At 49.8% G+C, this 27,936-nt stretch overlaps 1 protein-coding gene across 3 annotated transcripts in view; it reads right to left on the bottom strand.

Moving 5' to 3' along the window:
* BRD7 (bromodomain containing 7) overlaps positions 1 to 27,936 on the bottom strand; it is a 159,150-nt gene that overhangs the window by 87,622 nt on the left and 43,592 nt on the right. The gene's annotated exons all lie outside the window — the stretch shown is intronic.

The following is a 27,936-nucleotide window of genomic DNA, read 5'->3' as shown; positions in this document are numbered from 1 at the left end:
TTCTGAATCAAGAAACTTCGACCTTCATGTAGATTTGAGGACTGCAGCCACCACAGGAGGGAAATCCCGGCCAGAGGTGACAGCCGTATAATCTGGTGCATCTGAAGATGTGATCCGGACCACAAGCTCAGGAGATCGAATTGAAATGTTCTGGCATGGAACCTTCCATACTGGATCGCCTCGTATGAGTCTACCATTTTCCCCAACAATCTTATACAAAGGTGGATGGATATTTGAGTAGGCCGTAGAACCATTCGGACCATCTCCTGGAGTGTTCTCGCTTTGTCCTCTGGGAGGAACACTTTCTGGGCCACAGTATCCAGCAACATTCCCAGGGACAGGAGCCGCTGAGTTGGCTCCAGGTGGGACTTCTGTAAATTGAGGATCCACCCATGGGTTGACAGAAGTTGGATAGTGTTGTCTATATGGAACAATAAAAGCTCCCTGGATCTCGCCTTTATCAAGAGATCGTCCAGATAAGGGACAATATTGATCCCCTGGACCCGGAGTAGGAACATCATCTCCGCCATCACCTTCGTGAACACCCTCGAAGCTGTGGACAGGCCGAAGGGTAGCGCCTGGACTGGTAGTGATCTTTCAGCAGGGCAAGCCTCAGGTAAGCCTGGTGAGGTGGCCAAATCGGGATATGGAGATTGGCGTCCTTTATATCCAGTGAGACCATGAACTCCCATTCTTCCAGGCCCGCAATCACTGCTCCCAAGGATTAGATCTTGAACATGTAAACCTTTAGGTAAGGGTTCAAGGATTTTAGATTCAAAATGGACCTTACCGAACCGTCCGGTTTCGGTACCACGAACAGGTTGGAGTAGTAACCCTTTCCCTGTTGTAATGGCACTGGAACAATGACTTGGGACTGGACCAAATTTAGGATGGCCTGTTGCAGCGTAACAAGCGTATCCTCCAAAGCTGGTAAGCTTGATTTAAAAACCGTTGGGGAGGAGCGCCGTCGAACTCCAGCTTGTAGCCCTGAGAAATGAGGTCCTTTACCCAGGTATCCAGGCAGGAGCTGTCTGAAGTGACGCAGCAGAGCTCCCACCTCGAGATCCCCTCGGGGTGGGTGGGCACAGTCATGCCGAGGTCTTAGTGGAAGCTGAACTGGTGCTCTGGTCCTGAGAACCTGCGGTTGCTGGTTTTCTCATCTTACCTCTGATGCCTCGAGCCGCATTGGAGGTACCTCTGACCCTAGATCTAAATCTGTTAGACCGAAAGGACTAGGCAGACAGCCCCGGGTAGGAACATCTAGCCGGCGGGGCACCCAGAGGGGAGAAACGTGGATTTCCCCGCAGTAACTTTTGAAATCCACGTATCCAATTCCACCCGAAGAGCCAATTCCCTGAAAAAGGAAGAGACTCTACACTGTGCTTGGACTCTGCGTCCGCTATCCACTGACTCAACCACACAGCTATGCGTGCCGACACTGCCATAGCAGTAGTCCTAGCATTAATATTGCCTATCTCCTTGAGAGAGTCACACAGGACGCGTGAAGTGTCTTGAATGTGTTTTAGGAGAGTCACCGTAGTGACCAGAGACATATCACCCAAGAGGCCTCTTGAATTTGAGTAGCCCACGTATGAATGTCATGAGTCATCCAGCAACCGGCAATGACCGGTCTTTGTGCTATACCAGCAGCTGTGTAAATAGAGACTACACTGAAGTCTATTTTTCTATCCCCCGGGTCCTTTAAGGTAAAGGAGCTCGCAGCTGGCAGTACCGCCTTTTTAGATAGGCGAGACACGGATACGTCTACAGCCGGGGATTCTTCCCAGAGTTTCTTGCCTTCAGGAGCAAATGGGAAAGTGTGCAAAAACCGTTTTGTCACTTGGTATTTCTTATCTGGATTTTTCCAGGCTAACTTAGACAGGTCATCCAGTTCTGCAGAATCAGGGAAAGTGACACGGAGTCTGTTTTGTGTTAAACAAAACGACTGCTGTGCTGCAGCATCCTCTAGAGGGAGTTTTAACACGTTCCGTATAGCAAGAAGGAGGGGCTCAATACCCTGTGTAGAAGGGGAATCCCCAGTAACAAGAGCCAAGTCTTCCCCCTCCTCCTGTATCTCCTCATCAGAGTCCGAGTAAAGCAGGTAACCCACGTTTTTGTGGTCCTGATCTAGGGAGGGGGGGGGGGGGGGGGGGGGGCTGTCGAACATCTGCCCTTGCAGCTAGGTCTGCAACAGCCTGCTGCAGTTGTTGAGTTTTCTGAGTATTAGCAGTGAGCTGAAATGACATATCTGACATCATGGATTTAATGGCACCCAGCCAAGAAGGCTCTTTACCCTCCCCACCAGCCCCCTCACCGAGTTGTGAGGACTGGCTGCATTGTTCACATGATATGGAACCAGATGTAAAGGAAGAGAATCTGGTGTGACATACATGGTGTTTTACCATGTTTACAGTAAACAACACCTATACACACAGACAAGTAATATAAAATAGCAAGCCTGCCCTTACTGTATGTGAGAGGGAGACAGAGAGAAGGGAACAGCACACCCAAGCTAAACAGCCCCAGTGAGATTCCAAGCTGTTATATCACGGTGTAACACCAGAGTTTTAGTCCTTTTCAGGACAGATTGTGTACAATAGCGGCTCTCCCCCTTTGCTACACCCCTGTACCAGTTTTCCTGCGTAGAGGAGCCAAAACGCAGCTGGTCCCGCTCTGAGGAAGCTCTGCCCCCTGTAATGGCGCCGGAGCTTCGTAGATATTTATACTGGCAAAGTCTCCATAGAAGTGTAAAAACATCACAGAAGTGTTAGTTTCCACTACCGCTGCCAGTGTACACAGGGGGGCTATAGCGGGTCCCGTATGCCACCCCTGCGTTTTTGCCGCACCAAGAACCAAGGGACCCCCGGTTTGTACTCACCACTCTTGTCACCTTCAGGTAATGGGCCTAATTCAGAGTTGATCGCAGCAGCACATTTGTTAGCAGTTGGGCAAAACCATGTGCACTGCAGGGGGGGGGGGGGGGGTGCAGATATAACATGTGCAAAGAGAGTTAGATTTGGGTGGGGTGTGTTCAAACTGAAATCTAAATTGCAGTGTAAAAATAAAGCAGCCAGTATTTACCCTGCACAGAAATAATATAACCAACCCAAATTAACTCTCTCTGCACATGTTATATCTGCTCCCCCTGCAGTGCACACGGTTTTGCCCAGCTGCTAACAAATTTGCTGCTGCGATCAACTCTGAAATACCCCCATTGTTAGGGGTGTGCGGCGTTCTTGCGATTGTGACCGCTAAGGCGCAGTGCCCCGCTGTACAACAACCTCTCAGGACGGTGGTCCTGCAGCGGGGAAGCGGCTCTGAAACCTGAGACCGATAAACCCCACCCCCACGGTGCTGGTATGCTGTTGCCGAAAGAGCATACAGAAAAATAATAAGATTTTAAACCTACCGGTAAATCTTTTTCTCCTAGTCCGTAGAGGATGCTGGGGACTCCGTAAGGACCATGGGGTATAGACGGGCTCCGCAGGAGACATGGGCACCTAAAAGAACTTTCTAGTATGGTGTGCACTGGCTCCTCCCTCTCTGCCCCTCCTCCAGACCTCAGTTAGAGAACTGTGCCCAGAGGAGATGGACAATACAAGGAAAGGATTTTGTTAATCTAAGGGCAAGATTCATACCAGCCCACACCAATCATACCATATAACCTGGAATACACATAACCAGTTAACAGTATGAACAAATGACAGTATCGGTCCAAGACCGATTCTAACTGTAACATAACCCTTATGTAAGCAATAACTATATACAAGTATTGCAGATTTCCGCACTGGGGACGGGCACCCAGCATCCTCTACGGACTAGGAGAAAAAGATTTACCGGTAGGTTTAAAATCCTATTTTCTCTTACGTCCTAGAGGATGCTGGGGACTCCGTAAGGACCATGGGTTTTATACCAAAGCTCCCAATCGGGCGGGAGAGTGCGGATGACTCTGAAGTACCGACTGAGCAAATGCTAGGTCCTCATCAGCCAGGGTATCAAACATGTAGAATTTAGCAAAAGTGTTCGCTGCTCGGCAAAGCTGTAATGCAGAGACGTCCCGGGCAGCCGCCCAAGAAGAGCCCACCTTCCTAGTGGAATGGGCCTTTACTGAATGCGTTAACGGCAATCCAGCCGTAACATAAGCCTGCTGAATCGTGTTACAGATCCAGCGCGCAATAGTCTGCTTCGAAGCAGGCGTGCCAATCTTGTTGGCAGCATACAGGACAAAATGCTTCTGTTTTCCGAATTCTAGCCGTCCTGGCTACATAATCTTTAAGGCCCTGACTACATCCAGGGACCTGGAATCCTCCAAGTCACTCGTAGCCACAGGCACCACTATAGGTTGTTTCATCTGAAATGAAGACACCACCTTAGGTAAAAATTGAGGACGAGTCCTCACTTCTGCTCTATCCACATGAAAAATCAAGTAAGGGCTCTTGTGAGACAAGGCCGCCAATTCTGACACACACCTTGCAGATGCCAAGGCTAACAACATGACCACCTTCCAGGTGAGAACTTCAACTCCACCGTTTGAAGGGGTTCAAACCAGTGTGATTTAAGGAACTGTAACACCATGATCAGGTCCCATGGTGCCCCTGGGGGCACAAAAGGAGGCAGGATGTGTAGCACTCCCTTTACAAAAATCTGGACTTCTGGAAGAGAAGCCAATTCCTTCTGAAAGAATATCTACAGGGCCGAAATCTGTACTGTATATCCACTCCTGTCTGTAGGAAGTGGAGAAAAACGACCCAGATGGAAATCTTCCGTAGGAGCATTCTTGGCTTCACACCAAGAGGCATATTTCCGCCAGATACGGTGATAATGTTTTGCCGTCACCTCCTTCCTAGCCTTCATTCGAGTAGGTATGACCTCCTCCGGAATACCCTTCTCAGCTAGGATCCGGCGTTCAACCGCCATGCCGTCAAACGTAACCGCGGTAAGTCTTAGAACAGACAGGGCCCCTGCTGTAACAGGTCCTCTCTCAGAGGAAGAGGCCCAGGATCTTCTGTGAGCATCTCCTGAAGATCTGAGTACCAGGCCCTTCGAGGCCAGTCTGGAACAATGAGAATTGTCTGTACTCTTTCGTCTTATGATCCTCAACACTTTTGCAATGAGAGGAAGAGGAGGAAACACATAGACCAACTGGAATACCCATGGTGTTACCAGAGCGTCTACTGCTATTGCCTGAGGGTCCCGGGACCTGGCAGAATACCTCCGCAGCTTCTTGTTGAGGCGTGACGCCATCATGTCTATTTGAGGAACTCCCCCGAGACTCGTTATCTCTGCAAAGACTTCTTGATGAAGTCTTCACTCTCCTGGATGGAGATCGTGTCTGCTGAGGAAGTCTGCTCCGGAATGAAGACAGCTGTCAGAGCGCTTAAGTGATTTTCCGCCCAGCGAAGAATCCTGGTGGCTTCCGCCATTGCGATTGTGCTTTTTGTCCCGCCTTGGCGGTTCACATGAGCCACTGCTGTGACATTGTCCGATTTAATCAGAACCAGTAGGTTGCGAAGAAGACCCTCCGCTTGTCGAAGGCCGTTGTATATGGCCCTTAGATCCAACACGTTGATGTGTAGACAGGACTCCTGGTCTGACCACAGTCCCTGAAAATTTCTTCCTAGGGTTACTGCTCCCGATCCTCGGAGGCTCGCGTCCATGGGTACCAGGATCCAGTCCTGAATGCCGAACCAGCGACCCTCTAGAAGGTGAGCACTTTGCAGCTACCATAGAAGAGACACCCTGGCCCTGGGGGACAGTGTTATTTTTTGATAATTGTAGATGGGACCCGGACTATTTGTCCAGAAGATCCCATTGAAACATCCTTGCATGGAACCTGCCGAAGGGAATGGCCTCGTAAGCTGCCACCATTTTCCCCAGAACCCGAGTGCATTGATGAACCGACACTCTTTTCGGCTTTAGCAGGTCTCGGACCATGTTCTGGAGGTCCTGGACTTTTTCCCACGTGAAGAAAACATTCTTTTGTTCCATGTCCAGTATCATGCCTAGGAACGTCAGTCGAGTTGTCGGAACCAACTGTGACTTTGGCAGATTGAGAATCCAACTCTGTTGCTGAAGCCTTCTCTGAGAGAGTGACACGTTCTCCAGTAGTTGTCTTGACCTCGCTTTTATCAGGAGATCGTCCAAGTATGGGATAATCGTGACTCCTTGCTTGCGCAGGATCACCATAATTTTCTGAAACTGATAATGACCATCCTGTACCGCGAATCTCAGGTACTCCTGATGAGAGGGATATATGGGGACATGAAGGTAAGCATCCTTTATGTCCAGTGACACCATAAAATCCCCCCCTTCCAGGCAGGCGATCACCGCTCGGAGCGATTCCATCTTGAATTTGAATCTTTTCAAGTACAGGTCTAGGGATTTTAGATTTAAAATGGGCCTGACCGAACCATCCGGCTTCGGGACCACAAACAGGGTTGAATAATACCCTTTTCCCTGTTTGCTCAAGGGAACCCTGATAATCACTCGCTGTTGACACAGCGTTTGAATTGCAGCCAGCACTACTTCCCGTTCTGGGGTAGAAGCTGGTAAGGTCGACTTGAAAAATCGACGCGGGGCACCTCTTCGAATTCCAGCTTGTAACCCTGGGAGACTATTTCTATCACCCAAGGGTCCACGTCTGACTGAACCCAGACTTGGCTGAATAGTCGAAGGCGTGCTCTCACCTGTGCGGACTCCCGCAGGGGAGCCCCAGCGTCATGCGGTGGACTTAGCGGAAGCCGGGGAGGACTTCTGCTCTTGGGAACTAGCCGCAGAAGGTGTCCTCTTGCCTCTACCCTTACCTCTGGCGAGGAAAGAGGAGCCCCGACCTCTTCTGGATCTATGCGACCGAAAGGTCTGCATCGGATATTGTGGAGGTTTCTTTTGCTATTGGGGAACAAAAGGTAAAAAGGTAGACTTATCGGTAGCTGTGGAGACCAGGTCCGCGAGGCCGTCCCCAAACAATACATCACCTTTGTAAGGTAAAACCTCCATATGCCTTTTTGATTCTGCATCCCCCGTCCATTGGCGGATCCATAAGACTCTTCTTGCCGAAATAGCCATAGCATTGGCTCTCGAACCCAGTAATCCAAGGTCTCTTTGAGTGTCCCTCATATATAAGACTGCGTCCTTAATATGCGCTAATGTTAACATAATTGTATCCCTATCAAGGGTATTAAGGCCAGATGACAGGGTATCTGTCCACGCTGCTACTGCACTACATACCCATGCCGACGCAATTGCCGGTCTAAGCAAAGTACCAGTATGTGTGTAAATAGACTTTAATGTAGTCTCCTGCCTGCGGTCCGCAGGGTCCTTGAGGGCCGCTGTGTCAGGGGACGGTAGCGCCTCTTGGAAAGGCGTGTTAAGGCTTTGTCCACTGTGAGAGAGGATTCTCAACGTACCCTGTCCTGTGTAGGGAAAGGGTATGCCATAAGAACCCTTTTGGGAATCTGCAGCTTCTTATCTGGAGTTTCCCAAGCTTTTTCACATAACTCATTTAGTTCATGGGAAGGAGGAAAATTCATAACCTGTTTCCTTCCCTTAAACATGTGTATCCTCGTGTCGGGCACCGAGGGCTCATCAATGATATGTAAAACATCTTTTATTGCAATAATCATGCACTGAATACTTGGGGTGCAATCTTGCTTCATCATAGTCGACACTGGAATCAGAGTCCGTGTCGGTATCTGCGTCCCCTATTTGTGAGAAGGGACGTTTCTGAGACCCCGACGGGTCCTGTGAGTCGGTGCGATCTGTAGATTGAACACCTGTCGACACCCTGGACTCTGCTTTGTCCAGCCTTTTATGTAGTGAAGCTACACTTGCATTTAACATATGCCACAAATCCATCCAATCCTGAGTCGGCACCGCCGACTGACACACCACTCATCTGTTCCACCTACTCTTTGGATAAGCCTTCCGCTTCAGACATGCCGACACACGTACCGACACCCCACTCACACTGGGATATAACTATAAGGGGACAATTCCCTAAAGAAGGCCCTTTGGAGAGACAGAGAGAGAGTATGCCAGCACACACCAGCGCCAAACTGACCCAGGAAAACCCAGACAGCGCGCATATTTATATATATATATATATATATATATATATATATATATATATATATATATATATATATATATATATATATATAATATAAGAATTTACTCACCGGTAATTCTATTTCTCGTAGTCCGTAGTGGATGCTGGGAACTCCGTAAGGACCATGAGGAATAGCGGGCTCCGAAGGAGGCTGGGCACTCTAGAAAGATTTATGACTACCTGGTGTGCACTGGCTCCTCCCACTATGACCCTCCTCCAAGCCTCAGTTAGGACACTGTGCCCGGACGAGCTGACATAATAAGGAAGGATTTTGAATCCCGGGTAAGACTCATACCAGCCACACCAATCACACTGTACATACTATATCCAGTTTGACAGTATGAAAAACAACTGAGCCGTCCTGGAAACATAAATTTTCAGGGCCCTGACAACGTCTAGCAACTTGGAGTCCTCCAAATCCTTAGTAGCCGCAGGCACCACAATAGGCTGGTTCAGGTGAAACGCTGACACCACCTTAGGTAGAAACTGGGGACGAGTCCTCAATTCTGCCCTATCCATATGGAAAATCAGATAAGGGCTTTTACATGATAAAGCCGCCAATTTTGACACTCGCCTGGCTGAAGCCAAGGCCAATAACATGACCACTTTCCACGTGAGATATTTTAGATCCACGGTTTTAAGTGGCTCAAACCAATGTGATTTTAAGAAACTCAACACCACGTTGAGATCCCAAGGTGCCACAAGGGGCACAAACGGGGGCTGAATATGCAGCACTCCTTTCACAAATGTCTGAACTTCAGGTACTGAAGCTAGTTCTTTTTGAAAGAAAATCGACAGAGCCGAGATCTGTACTTTAATGGAGCCTAGCTTTAGGCCCATATTCACTCCTGCTTGCAGGAAATGCAGAAATCGACCCAGCTGAAATTCCTCTGTAGGGGCCTTTTTTGCCTCGCACCATGCAACATATTTCCGCCATATGCGGTGATAATGCTTTGCCGTAACATCTTTCCTGGCCTTAATAAGCGTAGGAATGACTTCTTCCGGAATACCCTTTTCCTTCAGGATCCGGTGTTCAACCGCCATGCCGTCAAACGCAGCCGCGGTAAGTCTTGGAACAGACAGGGCCCCTGCTGTAGCAGGTCCTGTCTGAGCGGTAGAGGCCACGGGTCCTCTGAGAGCATCTCTTGAAGTTCCGGGTACCACGCTCGTCTTGGCCAATCCGGAACCACGAGAATTGTGTTTACTCCTCGCTTTCTTATTATTCTCAATACCTTTGGTATGAGAGGCAGAGGGGGGAACACATAAACCGACTGGTACACCCACGGTGTCACTAGAGCGTCCACAGCTATCGCCTGAGGGTCCCTTGACCTGGCGCAATATCTTTTTAACTTTTTGTTGAGGCGGGACGCCATCATGTCCACCTGTGGTTTTTCCCAACGGTTTACCAGCATCTGGAAGACTTCTGGATGAAGTCCCCACTCTCCCGGGTGGAGGTCGTGTCTGCTGAGGTAGTCTGCTTCCCAGTTGTCCACTCCCGGAATGAACACTGCTGACAGTGCTAGTACATGATTCTCCGCCCATCGGAGAATTCTTGTGGCTTCTGTCATCGCCATCCTGCTTCTTGTGCCGCCCTGTCGATTTACATGGGCGACTGCCGTGATGTTGTCTGACTGGATCAGCACCGGCTGGTGTAGGAGCAGGGATTTTGCTTGACTTAGGGCATTGTAGATGGCCCTTAGTTCCAGAATATTTATGTGAAGGGAAGTCTCCTGACTCGACCATAGTCCTTGGAAGTTTCTTCCCTTTGTGACTGCCCCCCAGCCTCGAAGGCTGGCATCCGTGGTCACCAGGACCCAGTCCTGTATGCCGAACCTGCGGCCCTCTAGAAGATGGGCACTCTGCAGCCACCACAGTAGAGACACCCTGGTTCTTGGAGACAGGGTTATTAAGCGATGCATCTGAAGATGCGATCCGGACCACTGGTCCAACAGGTCCCACTGAAAGATTCTGGCATGGAACCTGCCGAAGGGAATTGCTTCGTAAGAAGCCACCATCTTTCCCAGGACCCGCGTGCAGCGATGCACTGATACCTGTTTTGGTTTCAGGAGGTCTCGAACTAGAGATGACAACTCTCTGGCTTTCTCCTCCGGGAGAAACACTTTTTTCTGGACTGTATCCAGAATCATACCCAGGAACAGTAGCCGTGTCGTCGGAACCAGCTGTGACTTTGGGATATTCAGAATCCAGCCGTGCTGGTGCAGCACCTCCTGAGATAGTGCTACTCCCACCAACAACTGTTCCTTGGACCTCGCTTTTATTAGGAGATCGTCCAAGTACGGGATAATTAAAACTCCCTTTTTTCGAAGGAGTATCATCATTTCCGCCATAACCTTGGTAAATACCCTCGGTGCCGTGGACAGTCCAAACGGCAGCGTCTGGAATTGGTAATGGCAATCCTGTACCACAAATCTGAGGTACTCCTGGTGAGAATGGTAAATGGGGACATGCAAGTAAGCATCCTTGATGTCCAGGGATACCATGTAATCCCCCTCGTCCAGGCTTGCAATAACCGCCCTGAGCGATTCCATCTTGAACTTGAATTTTTTTATGTATGTGTTCAAGGATTTCAAATTTAAAATGGGTCTCACCGAACCGTCCGGTTTCGGTACCACAAATAGTGTGGAATAGTAACCCCGGCCTTGTTGAAGTAGGGGTACCTTGATTATCACCTGCTGGGAATACAGCTTGTGAATTGCCGCTAGCACCGCCTCCCTGTCTAAGGGAGCAATCGGCAAGGCAGATTTTAGGAACCGGTGGGGTGGAGACGCCTCGAATTCCAGTTTGTACCCCTGAGATACTATTTGAAGGATCCAGGGATCCACCTGTGAGCGAGCCCACTGATCGCTGAAATTCTTGAGGCGGCCCCCCACCGTACCTGGCTCCGCCTGTGGAGCCCCACCGTCATGCGGCGGACTTGGAAGAAGAAGCGGGGGAGGACTTTTGCTCCTCGGAACCTGCTGTTTGTTGCAGCCTTTTTCCCCTACCTCTGCCTCTGGACAGAAAAGACCCGCCTTTTCCACGCCTGTTTTTCTGGGTCCGAAAGGACAACCTGATAAAACGGCGCCTTCTTAGGCTGTGAGGGGACATGGGGTAAAAATGCTGACTTCCCAGACGTTGCTGTGGAAACTAGGTCCGAGAGACCATCCCCAAATAATTCCTCACCCTTATATGGCAACACTTCCATGTGCCTTTTAGAATCTGCATCTCCTGTCCACTGGCGAGTCCATAAGCCTCTCCTAGCAGAAATGGACAATGCACTTACTTTAGATGCCAGTCAGCAGATTTCCCTCTGTGCATCTCTCATATATAAGACTGAGTCTTTGATATGGTCTATGGTTAGCAGGATCGTGTCCCTGTCTAATGTGTCAATCTGACAGTTTATCTGACCACGCAGCGGCAGCACTGCACATCCAAGCTGACGCAATAGCTGGCCTAAGTATAATGCCTGAGTGTGTATATACAGACTTCAGGATCGCCTCCTGCTTTCTATCAGCAGGTTCCTTGAGGGCGGCCGTATCCGGAGATGGTAGTGCCACCTTTTTAGACAAACGTGTAAGCGCTTTATCCACCTTAGGAGGTGTTTCCCAACGTGACCTATCCTCTGGCGGGAAAGGGAACGCCATTAGTACCTTCTTAGGAATTACCAATTTTTTATCAGGGAAAGCCCACGCTTCTTCACATACTTCATTTAATTCATCTGATGGGGGAAAAACTACGGGTAGTTTCTTCTCCCCAAACATAATACCCTTTTTAGTGGTACCTGTATTTATATCAGAAATGTGTAACACCTCTTTCATTGCCTCAATCATGCAGTGAATGGCCTTAGTGGGCATCAGGTTAGACTCATCGTCGTCGACACTGGTGTCAGTATCAGTGTCGACATCTGGGTCTGCGGTCTGAGGTAGCGGGCGTTTTAGAGCCCCTGATGACCTGTGCGACGCCTGGACAGGCACGAGCTGAGAAGTCGGCTGTCCCACATTTGGCATGTCGTCAAATTTCTTATGTAAGGAGTCTATACGTGCACTCATTTCTTTCCATAAGCTCAACCACTCAGGTGTCTGCCCCGCAGGGGGTGACATCCCTTCTAAAGGCATCTGCTCCGTCTCCACATCATTATCCTCATCAAACATGTCGACACAGCCGTACCGACACACCGCACACACACACAGGGAATGCTCCAACAGAGGACAGGACCCACAAAAGCCCATTGGGGGGACAGAGTGAGAGTATGCCAGCACACACCAGAGCGCTATATATTGCAGGGACTAACTGAGTTATGTCCCCTATAGCTGCTTTTTCTATATAATTGTATACTGCGCCTAAATTTAGTGCCCCCCCTCTCTTTTTTACCCTTTTCTGTAGTGTAGACTGCAGGGGAGAGCCAGGAGCTTCCTTCCAGCTATACTGTGAAGGAGAAATGGCGCCAGTGTGCTGAGGGAGATAGCTCCGCCCCTTTTCCGCGGACTATTCTCCCGCTTTTTCCTATATTCTGGCAGGGGTATTTTCCACATATATAGCCTCTAGGGCTATATATTGTGGTATTTTTGCCAGCCAAGGTGTTATTATTGCTTCTCAGGGCGCCCCCCCCCCAGCGCCCTGCACCCTCAGTGACCGGAGTGTGAAGTGTGTGTGAGGAGCAATGGCGCACAGCTGCAGTGCTGTGCGCTACCTTGGTGAAGACTGATGTCTTCTGCCGCCGATTTTCCGGACCTCTTCTTGCTTCTGGCTTTGTAAGGGGGACGGCGGCGCGGCTCCGGGACCGAACACCAAGGACTGGGCCTGCGGTCGATCCCTCTGGAGCTAATGGTGTCCAGTAGCATAAGAAGCCCAAGCTGGCTGCAAGCAGGCAGGTTCGCTTCTTCTCCCCTTAGTCCCTCGCTGCAGTGAGCCTGTTGCCAGCAGGTCTCACTGAAAATAAAAAACCTAATTTCTATCTTTCTTTCTAAAGGCTCAGGAGAGCCCCTAGTGTGCATCCAACCTCGGCCGGGCACAAAATCTAACTGAGGCTTGGAGGAGGGTCATAGTGGGAGGAGCCAGTGCACACCAGGTAGTCATAAATCTTTCTAGAGTGCCCAGCCTCCTTCGGAGCCCGCTATTCCCCATGGTCCTTACGGAGTTCCCAGCATCCACTAGGACGTCAGAGAAATATATATATATATATATATATATATATATATATATATATATATATATATATATATATATAAATAATAAGAATTTACTTACCGATAATTCTATTTCTCGTAGTCCGTAGTGGATGCTGGGAACTCCGTAAGGACCATGGGGAATAGCGGCTCCGCAGGAGACTGGGCACAAAAGTAAAGCTTTAGGACTACCTGGTGTGCATTGGCTCCTCCCCCTATGACCCTCCTCCAAGCCTCAGTTAGGATACTGTGCCCGGACGAGCGTACACAATAAGGAAGGATTTTGAATCCCGGGTAAGACTCATACCAGCCACACCGTATAACCTGTGATCTGAACCCAGTTAACAGCATGATAACAGAGGAGCCTCTGGAAAGATGGCTCACAACAATAATAACCCGATTTTTGTAACAATAACTATGTACAAGTATTGCAGACAATCCGCACTTGGGATGGGCGCCCAGCATCCACTACGGACTACGAGAAATAGAATTATCGGTAAGTAAATTCTTATTTTCTCTGACGTCCTAGTGGATGCTGGTAACTCCGTAAGGACCATGGGGATTATACCAAAGCTCCCAAACGGGCGGGAGAGTGCGGATGACTCTGCAGCACCGAATGAGAGAACTCCAGGTCCTCCTCAGCCAGGGTATCAAATTTGTAGAATTTAGCAAACGTGTTTGCCCCTGACCAAGTAGCTGCTCGGCAAAGTTGTAACGCCGAGACCCCTCGGGTAGCCGCCCAAGATGAGCCCACCTTCCTTGTGGAATGGGCTTTCACAGATTTTGGCTGTGGCAGGCCTGCCACAGAATGTGCAAGCTGAATTGTACTACAAATCCAGCGAGCAATAGTCTGCTTAGAAGCAGGAGCACCCAGCTTGTTGGGTGCATACAGGATAAACAGCGAGTCAGATTTCCTGACTCCAGCCGTCCTGGAAATCTTATTTTTTCATTCGGACAGGGCAGAATTGAGGACTCGTCCTCAATTTCTCCCTAAGGTGGTTTCAGCGTTTCACCTGAACCAGCCTATTGTGGTACCTGTGGCTACTAGGGACTTGGAGGACTCCAAGTTGCTGGACGTAGTCAGGGCCCTGAAAATATATGTTTTACTTACCGATAAATCTATTTCTCGTAGTCCGTAGTGGATGCTGGGACTCCGTAAGGACCATGGGGATATAGCGGCTCCGCAGGAGACAGGGCACAAAATAAAAGCTTAAGGATCAGGTGGTGTGCACTGGCTCCTCCCCCTATGACCCTCCTCCAAGCCTCAGTTAGGATACTGTGCCCGGACGAGCGTACATAATAAGGAAGGATATTGAATCCCGGGTAAGACTCATACCAGCCACACCAATCACACCGTACAACTTGTGATCTGAACCCAGTTAACAGTATGATAAACGCAAAGGAGCCTCTGAAAAGATGGCTCACAACAATAATAACCCGAATTTTTTGTAACAATAACTATATACAAGTATTGCAGACAATCCGCACTAGGGATGGGCGCCCAGCATCCACTACGGACTACGAGAAATAGATTTATCGGTAAGTAAAATCTTATTTTCTCTGACGTCCTAGTGGATGCTGGGACTCCGTAAGGACCATGGGGATTATACCAAAGCTCCCAAACGGGCGGGAGAGTGCGGATGACTCTGCAGCACCGAATGAGAGAACTCCAGGTCCTCCTCAGCCAGGGTATCAAATTTGTAGAATTTAGCAAACGTGTTTGCCCCTGACCAAGTAGCTGCTCGGCAAAGTTGTAAAGCCGAGACCCCTCGGGCAGCCGCCCAAGATGAGCCCACCTTCCTTGTGGAATGGGCTTTTACTGATTTTGGCTGTGGCAATCCTGCCACAGAATGTGCAAGCTGAATTGTACTACAAATCCAACGAGCAATCGTCTGCTTAGAAGCAGGAGCACCCAGCTTGTTGGGTGCATACAGGATAAACAGCGAGTCAGATTTTCTGACTCCAGCCGTCCTGGAAACATATTTTCAAGGCCCTGACAACGTCAAGCAACTTAGAGTCCTCTAAGTCCCTGGTAGCCGCAGGTACCACAATAGGTTGGTTCATGTGAAATGCAGAAACCACCTTAGGTAGAAATTGAGGACGAGTCCTCAATTCCGCCCTGTCAGAATGAAATATCAAGTAAGGGCTTTTATATGATAAAGCCGCCAATTCTGACACACGCCTGGCTGAAGCCAAGGCTAACAGCATCGACACCTTCCATGTGAGATATTTTAAGTCCACAGTGGAAAGTGGTTCAAACCAATGTGACTTTAGAAAACTCAACACCACATTGAGATCCCAAGGTGCCACTGGAGGCACAAAAGGAGGCTGTATGTGCAGCACCCCTTTTACAAATGTCTGAACTTCAGGTACTGAAGCCAGTTCTTTCTGGAAGAAAATCGACAGGGCCGAAATTTGAACCTTAATGGACCCTAATTTTAGGCCCATAGACAGTCCTGTTTGCAGGAAATGAAGGAAACGACCCAGTTGAAATTCCTCTGTAGGGGCCTTCTTGGCCTCACACCACGCAACATATTTACGCCAAATGCGGTGATAATGTTTTGCGGTTACGTCCTTCCTGGCTTTGACCAGAGTAGGGATGACTTCTTCTGGAATGCCTTTTTCCCTCAGGATCCGGCGTTCAACCGCCATGCCGTCAAACGCAGCCGCGGTAAGTCTTGGAACAGACAAGGCCCCTGCAGTAGCAGGTCCTTTCTTAGAGGTAGAGGCCACGGTTCGTCCGTGAGCATCTCTTGAAGTTCCGGGTACCAAGTCCGTCTTGGCCAATCCGGAACCACGAGTATAGTTCTTACTCCTCTCCTTCTTATGATTCTCAGTACTTTTGGTATGAGAGGCAGAGGAGGGAACACATACACTGACTGGTACACCCACGGCGTTACCAGAGCGTCCACTGCTATTGCCTGAGGGTCCCTTGACCTGGCGCAATATCTGTCCAGTTTTTTGTTTAGACGTGACGCCATCATGTCCACCTTTGGTTTTTCCCAACGGTTTACAATCAGGTGGAAGACTTCTGGGTGAAGTCCCCACTCTCCCGGGTGAAGGTCGTGTCTGCTGAGGAAGTCTGCTTCCCAGTTGTCCACTCCCGGAATGAATACTGCTGACAGTGCTATCACATGATTTTCCGCCCAGCGAAGAATCCTTGCAGCTTCTGCCATTGCCCTCCTGCTTCTCGTGCCGCCCTGTCTGTTTACGTGGGCGACTGACGTGATGTTGTCCGATTGGATCAACACCGCCTGACCCTGAAGCAGAGGTTTTGCTTGACTTAGGGCATTGTAAATGGCCCTTAGTTCCAGAATGTTTATATGAAGAGACGTTTCCAAGCTTGACCACAGGCCCTGGAAATTCCTTCCCTGTGTGACTGCTCCCCAGCCTCTCAGGCTGGCATCCGTGGTTACCAGGATCCAATCCTGAATGCCAAATCTGCGGCCCTCTAGTAGATGAGCACTCTGCAGCCACCACAGGAGAGACACCCTTGTCCTTGGCGACAGGGTTATCCGCTGATGCATCTGCAGATGCGATCCGGACCATTTGTCCAGTAGATCCCACTGAAATGTTCTTGCATGGAATCGCTTCGTAAGAAGCCACCATTTTCCCCAGGACCCTCGTGCACTGATGCACTGAGACCTGTCCTGGTTTTAGGAGGTTCCTGACTAGCTCGGATAACTCCCTGGCCTTCTCCTCCGGGAGAAACACCTTCTTCTGGACTGTGTCCAGAATCATTCCTAGGAACAGTAGACGTGTCGTTGGAATCAGCTGCGATTTTGGAATATTTAGAATCCACCCGTGCTGACGTAACACTACCTGAGATAGTGCTACTCCGACTTCTAACTGTTCCCTGGATCTTGCCCTTATCAGGAGATCGTCCAAGTAAGGGATAATTGAAATGCCTTTTCTTCGTAGAAGAATCATCATTTCGGCCATTACCTTGGTAAAGACCCGAGGTGCCGTGGACAATCCAAACGGCAGCGTCTGAAACTGATAATGACAGTTTAGTACTACAAACCTGAGGTACCCTTGGTGAGAAGGGTATATCGGGACGTGGAGATAAGCATCTTTGATGTCCAGAGACACCATATAGTCCCCTTCTTCCAGGTTCGCTATCACTGCTCTGAGTGACTCCATCTTGAATTTGAACCTTTTTATGTAAGTGTTCAAGGATTTCAGATTTAAAATTGGTCTCACCGAGCCGTCCGGCTTCGGTACCACAAACAGCGTGGAATAATACCCCTTTCCTTGTTGCAGGAGGGGTACCTTGATTATCACCTGCTGGGAATACAGCTTGTGAATGGCTTCTAGAACTGCCTCCCTGTCGGAGGGAGACTTTGGTAAAGCAGACTTCAGGAAACGATGAGGGGGAAACGCCTCGAATTCCAGTTTGTACCCCTGCGATACTACCTGTAGAATCCAGGGATCCACTTGCGAGTGAGCCCACTGCGCGTTGAAATTTTTGAGACGGGCCCCCACCATATCTGAGTCTGCTTGTAAAGCCCCAGCGTCATGCTGAAGACTTGGCAGAAGCAGGGGAGGGCTTCTGCTCTTGGGAAGCGGCTGCATGGTGCAGTCTTTTTCCTCTTCCTCTGCCCCGGGGCAGAAAGGAGTGGCCTTTTGCTCGCTTGTACTTATGGGAACGAAAGGACTGAAATTGAAAAGACGGTGTCTTTTTCTGCTGATGTGGAGTGACCTGGGGTAAAAAGGTGGATTTTCCAGCCGTTGCCGTGGCCACCAGGTCCGATAGACCAGCCCCAAATAACTCCTCCCCTTTATACGGCAATACTTCCATGTGCCGTTTGGAATCCGCATCCCCTGACCACTGTCGCGTCCACAACGCTCTTCTGGCAGAGATGGACATAGCACTTACTCTTGATGCCAGGGTGCAAATATCCCTCTGTGCATCACGCATATTAATAATGCATCCTTTAAATGTTCTATAGTTAACAAAATATTGTCCCTATCCAGGGTATCAATATTCTCAGTCAGGGAATCCGACCATGCGACTCCAGCACTGCACATCCAGGCTGAGGCGATTGCTGGTCGCAGTATAACACCAGTATGTGTGTATATACTTTTTAGGATATTTTCCAGCCTTCTATCAGCTGGTTCTTTGAGGGTAGCCGTATCAGGAGACGGTAATGCTACTTGTTTAGATAAACGTGTGAGCGCCTTATCTACCCTAGGGGGTGTTTCCCAACGCGCCCTAACCTCTGGCGGGAAAGGATATAATGCTAATAATTTTTTAGAAATTAGCTGTTTTTTTATCGGGAGAAACCCACGCTTTTTCACACACCTCATTTATTTCCTCTGACTCAGGAAAAAATATTGGTAGTTTTTTCTCACCCCACATAATACCCTTCTTTGTGGTACTTGTAGTGTCAGAAAGGTTCAATGCCTCTTTCATTGCCGTGATCATGTAACGTGTGGCCCTACTGGACATTACGTTTGTCTCGTCACCGTCGACACTAGACTCAGTATCTGTGTCAGGGTCTATGTCGACCCACTGAGGTAACGGGCGTTTTAGCGCCCCTGACGGTGTCTGAGACGCCTGGACAGGCACTAACTGATTTGCCGGCTGTCTCATGTCGTCAACAGTTTTTTGCAAATTGCTGACATTATCACTTAATTGTTTAAATACAATCATCCAGTCAGGTGTCGACTCCCTAGGGGGTGACATCACCAACGCAGGCAACTGCTCCGCCTCCACATAATTTTCCTCCTCATACATGTCGACACACGCGTACCGACACACAGCACACACACACCGGGAATGCTCTGATAGAGGACAGGACCCCACTTAGCCCTTTGGAGAGACAGAGGGAGAGTCTGCCAGCACACACCCAGCGCTATATATATATACAGGGATAACCTTATATAAGTGTTATTCCCTTATAGCTGCTGTTAATTATTGTTATTTGCTGCCAACAATGCCCCCCCTTCTCTTTTTTACCCTGATTCTGAAGCAGGACTGCAGGGGAGAGTCAGGGAGCCGTCCTTCCAGCGGAGCTGTGAGGGAAAATGGCGCTTGTGTGCTGAGGAGATAAGGACGTCGTGAAGGGGCGGAGCCTATCTCCCGCTTTTTTGTGTAAAATGGCAGGGGATTAAAATACATCCATATAGCCCAGGAGCTATATGTGATGTATTCTGTTTTGCCACCTAAGGTATTCTGTTATATTGCGTCTCAGGGCGCTCCCCCCCCAGCGCCCTGCACCCTCAGTGACCGGAGTGTGAAGTGTGCTGAGAGCAATGGCGCACAGCTGCGGTGCTGTGCGCTACCTTAGTCTGAAGACAGGATGTCTTCTGCCGCCGATTTCACCGGACCTCTTCGTCTCTTCTGGCTCTGTAAGGGGGACGGCGGCGCGGCTCCGGTGACCCATCCAGGCTGAACCTGTGATCGTCCCTCTGGAGCTAGTGTCCAGTAGCCTAAGAAACCCGATCCACTCTGCACTCAGGTGAGTCCGTTTCTTCTCCCCTTAGTCCCACGATGCAGTGAGCCTGTTGCCAGCAGGACTCACTGAAAATAAAAAAACCTAACTAAACTTTTATTCTAAGCAGCTCAGGAAAGCCACCTAGATTGCACCCTTCTCGGCCGGGCACAAAAATCTAACTGAGGCTTGGAGGAGGGTCATAGGGGGAGGAGCCAGTGCACACCACCTGATCCTTAAGCTTTTATTTTGTGCCCTGTCTCCTGCGGAGCCGCTATATCCCCATGGTCCTTACGGAGTCCCAGCATCCACTAGGACGTCAGAGAAATTAGGTAAGGGCTTTTATAGGATAAAGCCGCCAATTCTGAGACACGCCTGGCTGAAGCCAGGGCCAACAGCATTACCACTTTCCATGTGAGATATTTTAAGTCCACAGTGGTGAGTGGTTCAAACCAATGTGATTTTAGGAACCCCAAAACTACATTGAGATCCCAAGGTGCCACTGGAGGCACAAAAGGAGGTTGTATATGCAGTACCCCCTTGACAAACGTCTGAACTTCAGGAACTGAAGCCAGTTCTTTCTGGAAGAAAATTGACAGGGCCGAAATTTGAACCTTAATGGACCCTAATTTTAGGCCCATAGACAGTCCTGTTTGCAGGAAATGAAGGAAACGACCCAGTTGAAATTCCTCTGTAGGGGCCTTCCTGGCCTCGCACCACGCAACATATTTACGCCAAATACGGTGATAATGTTGTGCGGTTACATCCTTCCTGGCTTTGATCAGGGTAGGGATGACTTCATCCGGAATGCCTTTTTCCTTCAGGATCCGGTGTTCAACCGCCATGCCGTCAAACGCAGCCGCGGTAAGTCTTGGAACAGACAGGGTCCCTGCTGGAGCAGATCCCTTCTTAGAGGTAGAGGCCACGGTTCCTCTGTGAGCATCTCTTGAAGTTCCGGGTACCAAGTCCTTCTTGGCCAATCCGGAGCCACGAGTATAGTCCTTACTCCTCTCCTTCTTATGATTCTCAGTACCTTGGGTATGAGAGGCAGAGGAGGGAACACATACACTGACTGGTACACCCACGGTGTTACCAGAGCGTCCACAGCTATTGCCTGAGGGTCCCTTGACCTGGCGCAATACCGGTCTAGTTTTTGTTGAGGCGGGACGCCATCATGTCCACCTTTGGTTTTTCCCAACGGTTTACAATCATGTGGAAGACTTCTGGATGAAGTCCCCACTCTCCCGGGTGGAGGTCGTGTCTGCTGAGGAAGTCTGCTTCCCAGTTGTCCACTCCCGGAATGAACACTGCTGACAGTGCTATCACATGATTTTCCGCCCAGCGAAGAATCCTTGCAGCTTCTGCCATTGCCCTCCTGCTTCTCGTGCCGCCCTGTCTGTTTACGCGGGCGACTGCCGTGATGTTGTCCGACTGGATCAACACCGGCTGACCCTGAAGCAGAGGTCTTGCTTGGCTTAGAGCATTGTAAATGGCCCTTAGTTCCAGGATATTTATGTGAAGTGACGTTTCCATGCTTGACCACAAGCCCTGGAAATTTTTTCCCTGTGTGACTGCTCCCCAACCTCTCAGGCTGGCATCCGTGGTCACCAGGATCCAGTCCTGAATGCCGAATCTGCGGCCCTCTAGAAGATGAGCACTCTGCAACCACCACAGGAGAGACACTCTTGTCCTTGGGGACAGGGTTATCCGCTGATGCATGTGAAGATGCGATCCGGACCATTTGTCCAGCAGATCCCACTGAAATGTTCTTGAGTGGAATCTGCCGAATGGAATCGCTTCGTAGGAAGCCACCATTTTTCCCAGGACCCTTGTGCATTGATGCACTGAGACCCGGTCTGGTTTCAGGAGGTTTCTGACTAACTCTGATAACTCCCTGGCTTTTTCTTCCGGAAGAAACACCTTTTTCTGAACTGTGTCCAGAATCATCCCTAGGAACAGCAGACGTGTCGTCGGAATCAGCTGTGATTTTGGGATATTTAGAATCCACCCGTGCTGTCGTAACACTACTTGAGATAGTGCTACTCCGACTACTAACCGTTCCTTGGATCTTGCCCTTATCAGGAGATCGTCCAAGTAAGGGATAATTAAGACGCCTTCTCTTCGAAGAAGTATCATCATTTCGGCCATTACCTTGGTAAAGACCCGGGGTGCCGTGGACAATCCAAACGGCAGCGTCTGAAACTGATAGTGACAGTTCTGTACCACAAACCTGAGGTACCCTTGGTGAGAAGGGTAAATTGGGACAAGGAGGTAAGCATCCTTGATGTCCAGAGACACCATATAGTCCCCTTCTTCCAGGTTCGCGATCACTGCTCTGAGTGACTCCATCTTGAACTTGAACCTTTGTATATAAGTGTTCAAAGATTTCAGATTTAAAATAGGTCTCACCGAGCCGTCCGGCTTCGGTACCACAAACAGCGTTGAGTAATACCCCTTGCCCTGTTGCAGGAGGGGTACCTTGATTATCACCTGCTGAGAATACAGCTTGTGAATGGCCTCCAATACCGCCTCCCTGTCGGAGGGAGACGTCGGTAAAGCAGACTTTAGGAACCGGCGAGGGGGAGGTGTCTCGAATTCCAATTTGTACCCCTGAGATACCACCTGAAGGACCCAGGGGTCTACCTGCGAGTGAGCCCACTGCGCGCTGAAATTCTTGAGACGTGCCCCCACCGTGCCTAAGTCCGCTTGTAAAGCCCCAGCGTCATGCTGAGGACTTGGCAGAAGCGGGAGAGGGCTTCTGTTCTTGGGGATTTGCTGTCTGTTGCAGCCTTTTTCCCCTTCCTCTGCCCCGGGGCAGAAATGAGGAGCCTTTTGCTCGCTTGCCCTTATGGGGACGAAAGGACTGCGCCTGATAATACGGCGTCTTCTTATGTTGAGAGGCGACCTGGGGTAAAAATGTGGATTTCCCAGCTGTTGCCATGGCCACCAGATCTGACAGACCTACCCCAAATAACTCCTCCCCTTTATAAGGCAATACTTCCATATGCCGTTTGGAATACGCATCACCTGACCACTGTCGCGTCCATAACCCTCTTCTGGCAGAAATGGACAGCGCACTTACTCTTGATGCCAGTCGGCAAATATCCCGCTGTGCATCACGCATATATAGAAATGCATCTTTTAAATGCTCTATAGTCAGTAATATACTGTCCCTGTCTAGGGTATCAATATTTTCAGTCAGGGAATCCGACCAAGCCAAACCAGCACTGCACATCCAGGCTGAGGCGATTGCCGGTCGCAGTATAACACCAGTATGTGTGTAAATACATTTTAGGATACCTTCCTGCTTTCTATCAGCAGGATCCTTAAGGGCGGCCGTCTCAGGAGAGGGTAGAGCCCTTGTTTTGACAAGCGTGTGAGCGCTTTATCCCCCCTAGGGGGTGTTTCCCAACGCGCCCTAATCTCTGGCGGGAAAGGATATAATGCCAATAATTTTTTAGGAGTTATCAGTTTTTTATCGGGGGAAACCCACGCATCATCACACACCTCATTTAATTCCTCAGATTCAGGAAAAACTACAGGTAGTTTTTTCTCACCGAACATAATACCCTTTTTAGTGGTATTAGTATTATCAGAAATATGTAAAACATTTTTCATTGCCTCAATCATGTAACGTGTGGCCCTACTGGAAGTCACGTTTGTCTCTTCCCCGTCGACACTGGAGTCAGTATCCGTGTCGACGTCTGTATCTACCATCTGAGGTAACGGGCGTTTTAGAGCCCCTGATGGCTTTTGAGACGCCTGGACAGGCACAAGCTGAGTAGCCGGCTGTCTTATGTCGTCAACTGTTTTTTGCAAAGAGCTGACACTGTCACGTAATTCCTTCCATAAGATCATCCACTCAGGTGTCGACTCCCTAGGGGGTGACATCTCTATTATAGGCAATTGCCCCGCCTCCACATCATTTTCCTCCTCATACATGTCGACACAACGTACCGACACACAGCACACACACAGGGAATGCTCTGACAGAGGACAGGACCCCACTAGCCCTTTGGGGAGACAGAGGGAGAGTATGCCAGCACACACCAGAGCGCTATATATATATATACACAGGGATAACCTTAAATAAGTGTTTTTCCCCCTTATAGCTGCTATTTGTAATTATTATGCCAATTAGTGCCCCCCTCTCTTTTTTACCCTGTTTCTGTAGTGCAGGACTGCAGGGGAGAGTTAGGGAGACGTCCTTTCAGCGGAGCTGTGAAGGAAAATGGCGCCTGTGTGCTGAGGAGATAGGCTCCGCCCCCTTCTCGGCGGCCTTTTCTCCCGCTTTTATGTGGAATCTGGCAGAAGTTAAAATTCATCCATATAGCCCTGGGGGCTATATGTGATGTATTTTCGCCAGCCAAGGTGTTTCTATTGCTGCTCAGGGCGCCCCCCCCTAGCGCCCTGCACCCTCAGTGACCGGAGTGTGAAGTGTGCTGAGGAGCAATGGCGCACAGCTGCAGTGCTGTGCGTTACCTTGGTGAAAACAGGATGTCTTCTGCCGCCGATTTTCCGGACCTCTTCTTGCTTCTGGCTCTGTAAGGGGGCCGGCGGCGCGGCTCTGGGACCGGACTCCGAGGCTGGGCCTGTGTTCGGTCCCTCTGGAGCTAATGGTGTCCAGTAGCCTAAGAAGCCCAATCCACTCTGCACGCAGGTGAGTTCGCTTCTTCTCCCCTTAGTCCCTCGATGCAGTGAGCCTGTTGCCAGCAGGTCTCACTGAAAATAAAAAACCTAAAACTAAACTTTCACTAAGAGCTCAGGAGAGCCCCTAGTGTGCACCCTTCTCGGTCGGGCACAAAAATCTAACTGAGGCTTGGAGGAGGGTCATAGGGGGAGGAGCCAGTGCACACCAGGTAGTCCTAAAGCTTTACTTTTGTGCCCAGTCTCCTGCGGAGCCGCTATTCCCCATGGTCCTTACGGAGTTCCCAGCATCCACTAGGACGTCAGAGAAATATATCTATATATATCTATATCTCAAACATATAACCGGCACTCACACTTATGTTATCCCGCCGCGGTGCACATTGGTAAAAGTCAGAATATAGTCCAAGAATACGGCACTCTGCGGACTTGCTCAACCAAATAAATGATTCCAACAGCCTTGCTTCACTTAGCAAAGTTTCGGCTTTTTATTAGCCTTTTTCAAGCGACGCCGACAGTTATCCCCACAGCAGCTTATGACAAAACGCTCACACCTGCCCACGTCGACTAACCAATAGAGGGAAACAGTGAATTTATGTAATATAAAAGAGTGATTATGCGGCCATTATAAAACATAATGCTATATGACCACCATATAGCATTAAAACACTGTCTCCCCCCCGCCCCCCCTTCGCGGGGATCTGAGGAAAATGGCGCTGACTCTATGAGGGCTAAACTCCGCCCCTTCCCGGAGCGCTTAAGCCTGCTCAAACATATACATAACCTTAAATTTGAGCTGGGGCTCATATACAGGGATTAACCCCCTGTATACACCCCTATATGTACAAAAAACGCAACCCAGGCCCCCCCCCCGCGGAAAAAGTTGGTGTGTGGGAGCGATGCGTGCACACTGCGGTGCCCTGGCGGGGTGAAGACACCCGCCCGGGATGATTCAACAAATGCTGCCCAGGGCGCTCCCCCCCAGCGCCCTGCACCCATGGAGCCGGCAGCGGTGGGAAAATGGCGCGCAGTGCGCTACCACACGCTGGCGGGGGCCGGGACATGGAGCCCCGCACCGCCAGCATAACAAATCACTTGTAATATGCTGTCACTTGTAATATGCTGCCCAGGGCGCTCCCCCCCCCCCCCCCAGCGCCCTGCACCCGTGAGATTCGGCGGCGGGGAAGAAATGGCGCGTAGTGCGCTACCCCCTGCTGGCGGGCGTCTGGGACACAGAGCCCCGGCACCGCCAGAGAGTCACTGATATAAGTTTAAAATGTCTGCCCAGGGCGCCCCCTCCCCCAGAGCCCTGCACCCGTGGGAGCCGGCGGTGGGGAAGTAATCGCAGTTACATGCTGGCGGGGGTATGATATACGATACCCAGGTATTGAAATGCTTTTGAAATGCTTTTACGCCAGCCTTAAGAAGAAATCAGCAGGGCGTCCCTCCCCCCCCCCCCCCCCAGCGCCCTGCACCCTGTGAGTGCCATTAGTGTGTGGGAGCATGGAGCGCAGCGCGACCGCTGTACCTCCGTTACTGAAGTCTTCTGCCCTTCTCATACTCACCCGACTTCTTTCTTCTGGCTTCTGTGAGGGGGGGTGACGGCGTGGCTTCGGGAACAAGCACCAAGTGATCGAACCCTCTGGAGCTAATGGTGTCCAGTAGCCGAGAAGCAGAGCCCTTGAACAAAGAAGTAGTAAGTCCTGCTTCTCTCCCCTCAGTCCCACGATGCAGGGAGCCTGTAGCCAGCAGGTCTCCCTGAAAATAAGAAACCTAACAAAAGTCTTTTAGAGAAACTTAGGAGAGCTCCCCTAGTGTGTGTCCCATCACTCCTGGGCACAAAGTCTAACTGAGGTCTGGAGGAGGGGCATAGAGGGAGGAGCCAGTTCACACCCAGTTTAAGTCTCTATAGTGTGCCCAAGCTCCTGCGGATCCGTCTATACCCCATGGTCCTTTTGGAGTCCCCAGCATCCTCTAGGACGTATGAGAAAACATCTTTTTGTGCCAAAACAAGGTTTATTGCTGCCCAGGGCGCCCCCCCTGCGCCCTGCACCCATCAGTGCCATGTGTGTGAGTGTGTGTGCTATGTGGGAGCAATGTCACGCAGCTTACTGCTGCGCGCTTACCTCAGGAAGATCTGAAGTCTTCTGCCGCCTGACGTCTTCTTTCTTTTCTAATACTCACCCGGCTTCTTTTTTCCGGCACCTGTGAGGAGGATGGCGGCGCGGCTCCGGGACGAACCCCAGGGTGAGACTTGTGTTCCGACTCCCTCTGGAGATAATGGTGTCCAGTAGCCTAAGAAGCAGAGCCCTTAAACTCTTAAGAAGTGGGTCTGCTTCTCTCCCCTCAGTCCCACGATGCAGGGAGCCTGTTGCCAGCAGAGCTCCCTGAAAATAAAAAACCTAACAAAATTATTTTCACAGAAAACTCAGGAGAGCTCCCTGTAATGCACCCTATGTCCTCTGGGCACAAGATCTAACTGAGGTCTGGAGGAGGGGCATAGAGGGAGGAGCCAGTGCACACCATACTAGAAAGTTATTTTAGGTGCCCATGTCTCATGTGGAGCCCGTCTATACCCCATGGTCCTTACGGAGTCCCCAGCATCCTCTAGGACGTAAGAGAAAGTAAAGTTTTAAAAGAAACTGCATCCTCTCCTGAGGGAACTTTTTTTCTAAACTGCCTGTGGGAGGGGGCATAGAGGGGAGGAGCCAGCACACCCAGTTGAAGAAATTTAAAGTGCACCAGCTCCTATGGACCCCGTCTATACCCCCTCGTACTATTTCCCCAATATCCCTTATGGATGCTAGAGAAACGTGGTTTACAACATGAGTGGGACCTAAGTGTCTGTGGCATGTGCCTGGTATAAACCGGATGCATATGATACTGTTGCAGAGTGGATTTCATTTTGAGCTGTGCATACAGGCGGAAAAACAATATTTTTACGTGTAACTTTTTCAATAATACATTTAAATCACACATCACAAACATTTCATAAATATTAGCTTTACTGTGGCTATTATTTAAAATATTATATCCTTTATAATCACTTTGGGTGGAGTGCATTGCTCATCATCCATTGGCCTTGAAAAATCCATGGAAACTACACTGAAATGTTGTAAGTTATGCGATACTCTGTGCTCGGTCTACATCAAAGAGGCCAATGTATAGTCTGTGGGAAGTATTCCAGAAATGAGTGTACAACCACACATTGGCCCTCATTCCGAGTTGTTCGCTCGCTAGCTGCTTTTAGCAGCATTGCACACGGTAGGCCGCCGCCCTCTGGGAGTGTATCTTAGCTTAGCAGAATTGCGAACAAAAGATTCGCAGAATTGCGAATAGAAATTTTTCAGCAGTTTCTGAGTAGCTCCAGACTTACTCAGCCATTGCGATCAGTTCAGTCAGTTTCGTTCCTGGTTTGACGTCACAAACACACCCAGCGTTCGCCCAGACAATCCTCCGTTTCTTCAGACACTCCCGCGTTTTTCCCAGAAACGCCAGCGTTTTTTTGCACACGCCCAGAAAACGTCCAGTTTCCGCCCAGAAACACCCACTTCCTGTCAATCACAGTACGATCACCAGA

The sequence above is a fragment of the Pseudophryne corroboree genome, chromosome 11, assembly GCF_028390025.1.
Source record: "Pseudophryne corroboree isolate aPseCor3 chromosome 11, aPseCor3.hap2, whole genome shotgun sequence".
NCBI lineage: Eukaryota > Metazoa > Chordata > Amphibia > Anura > Myobatrachidae > Pseudophryne > Pseudophryne corroboree.
Note: the sequence above shows the minus strand (reverse complement) of the source record. Positions and strands in the feature narration are given on the sequence as shown.